The sequence below is a fragment of the Oncorhynchus masou genome, chromosome 27, assembly GCF_036934945.1.
Source record: "Oncorhynchus masou masou isolate Uvic2021 chromosome 27, UVic_Omas_1.1, whole genome shotgun sequence".
NCBI lineage: Eukaryota > Metazoa > Chordata > Actinopteri > Salmoniformes > Salmonidae > Oncorhynchus > Oncorhynchus masou.
This window is the reverse complement of record NC_088238.1, coordinates 5986790-5990025: the sequence shown is the minus strand read 5'-3', so window position 1 is coordinate 5990025 and position 3236 is coordinate 5986790.

The following is a 3236-nucleotide window of genomic DNA, read 5'->3' as shown; positions in this document are numbered from 1 at the left end:
TGGTGGGGATCCTGCCCACTGACTGCAGGGTACTGAGTTCAAGCCCTGGGTGGTGGGGATCCTGCCCACTGACTGCAGGGTACTGAGTTCAAGCCCTGGGTGGTGGGGATCCTGCCCACTGACTGCAGTCGGGATCCAGGGCTTGAACTCAGTACCCTGCAGTCAGTGGGCAGGATCCCCACCACCCAGGGCTTGAACTCAGTACCATGCAGTCAGGAGGTCCTGAGCGATCTGGAGAAGGTTTTCATCAAGGACGATGCTGTGTTCATCTTTCCCTTGATTCTAACTAGTCTCCCAGTCCCTGCCGCTGAAAACATCCCCACAGTATGATGCTGCCACCACCATGTTCAATCTTGGTTTCATCAGACCAGAGAATCTTGTTTCTCGTGATCTGAGAGTCTTTAGGTGCCGTTTGGCAAACTCCACGCGGGCTGTTGTGCCTTTTACTGAGGAGTGGCTTCCCTCTGCCCACTCCACCATAAAAGCCTGATTAGTGGAGTGCTGCAGATATGGTTCTCCTTCTGGAAGGTTCTCCCATCGCCACAGAGGACCTCTGGAGCACTGACAGAGTGACCATTGGGTTCATGGTCACCTCCCTGACCAAGGACCTTCTCCCCCGATTACTTAGTTTGTCCGGATGGCCAGCTCTTGTAAGAGTCTTTCTGGTTCTGAAATTTCTTCCATTTAAGAATGATGGAGGCCACTGTGTTCTTGGGGACCTTCAATGCTGCAGACATTTTTTTCGGAGACTTCCCCAGATCTGTGCCTCGACAAAATCCGGTCTCAGAGCTTTACGGACACTTCCTTCGACCTCACGGCTTGGTTTTTGCTCTGCCATGCACTGTCAACTGTGGGAGCTTATGTAGACAGGTGTGTACCTTTCCAAAATCATGTCCAATCAATTGACTTATCAAAGGTGGACTCCAATCAAGTTGTAGAAACATCTCAAGGATGGTCAATGGAAACAGGATGCACCTGAGCTCAGTTTCCAGTCTCATAGTAAAGAGTCTAAAAACTTTTATTAAATTAAGTTTATGAATGTGAAAAAATGTCTAACGTGTTTTTACTTTGTCATTATGGAGTATTGTGTGTATTGATTAGGGAAAAAACGGGGTTAAAAAAATTATTTTAGAATAAGGCTGTAAGGTAACAAAATATAGAAAGGTCAAGGGGTCTGAATACTTTCCAAATGCACCGTATCTGCCTCAATGTTGCTGGACCCCAGGAAGAGGAGCTGCTGCCTTGGCAAGAATGGATGTGGATCCTAAATAAATATAAATACCAGTCAATTGCCAGGGTTAGAGCTTCCATGTCTGTTCTATTCATTCTTATTTCTATGGTCAGGCCATAGGGTATTACATGTAAACAAGATAAGCTAAATAAATACACGAATTATTAAATAAGTAATTGGTTAATAAATGAGTAGGAATTCCCGAAATATTTAAAAATAACATGCCAAAAGAATACAGGCCAAAGCACATCAGCAGTTGTATTTACCCCACCAACACTGCAGAAGGACGATCCACTATTAGACTATATTTCTCGATATCAAAATGTGTAAAACCAACACTTGAACACTTAGCCCAACCTCCAGTATGTCACGATTATATTTATGTTCATTTCAAAGTAGGCCAATCCGAAAGTGCGCGTAAAAGTGGCGTCAGGTCTCCATGTCGGATTCCCCCAGTCCGCGCCTTCGTGTCAGCTGAACTGCGCTCCTGTCTTCACCCCACTGTCAGCTACAAGACAAACATGACATATAAAACGTGTGGTGGCCACAGAATAGATATATCTAGTCGAGGGAGATGAACACAGGAAAGAGTAAGACGCGTATATGCAGAAGAAGGTGGCCTGTTGGATTATTTTATATAAAACGGCAGAACAGTCTTTATGGTCGCAGGTTCCTCATATAGAAGTAGCCTGTCCTGCAGTATTGGGACAAATATACCTCGTCCAAAGTCTTGGATAGTTTATTGACCCACTAAAGTGTTCCGTTATCGAACTTTATTATGTGGGAGTGAATCTACTTTTACGCATCATTGATTTGATGCGTTTTCGTAATTGTTAGTCTCGTCCATTAATTATGTCAGTACACTTAAGCTGATTTATTAGAAATTGCTTCATTAATTCAGCCATTCATTGATGGTTTGGTTGTCTGATTGATTAATACACTTGGTTGACATATTAAACTACAGGGGCAGCCATGACAGGAAGGTTGATGCTTGGCATTGTTGCGTCACAATACAAAATGCCTCTGATGACGTAATGATCAAACACCAAGCTGCCACTGGTGAAATGACGGATCATAAGCTGATTGAACTACAAGGTGAACGGTAAGTACACCTGTCTGTCTGTTTATCAGATAAATGAGGGGATAGACAACAGATTTATTGAGCACCAGATATTGTTAGCCTATTAGAAATTAATTGAACAAAGTTGTTACATTTTAATGAATATATCTTGTCCCCAAATAATTATTTCAACTCAGAACTGAATTTGATGAAATTAGATAAGAGACAGCAATAACATGAAAAACATTTCCCCAAATACTAAACAAAGATGTTTCTGTGACTCTCTTTTTATAGAGTTTAATGGTGATGAAAGCCACTTCAAGACTAGAAGGAGCATTCTGATTAGAATACTGCAGACCAGTGAATGATGAATAGGAGGCCCAACCGAAATGGGTCTGGAGGACCAAGGTCCATCGGTGTTCCGCTGCTCTGTCCTTCTAACAGAGTGCTGCTGGAGAGAGAAGAGGTCAGCCAGGCCCCAGTGATGGCCTCCTCTTTCAGGCCCTCAGCGTTCCCCTCCCTGCATGTTGTACCTCGTGCTCCCCCTCCTGACGAAATCAGGCCCAAGAGGCCCACAGCTGCCCGCAGAGAGAGGAGAGACCTCCAGTCCCTGGTTCCTGTCCAGGATGGATGTCGTGAGTCTCCCGGTTGGTTTAACAGCAGCAGCTCCCAGCTACCTGCCAAAACCAACAGACGCAGGCGCAACAAGGAGCTTTCCTTCATCGAGGTTCTGAAGAACTTCAAGCTTCTACCTGATTCCCGGCCCAGCAGCCCAGAGAGCCAGTACCAGCCTGAGACAATGATACCTAGAATCCCTGTCGGCATCACTAGACCTGATGTGAGGCCTAGCAACCCTCGGCAACCGACAAGAAGGTCTGTTAGACCAGTGGGCTTGGTCCAGCCTGATGTACAGCCATCCAGACCTGAGGGGAGGCCTAGCAACCC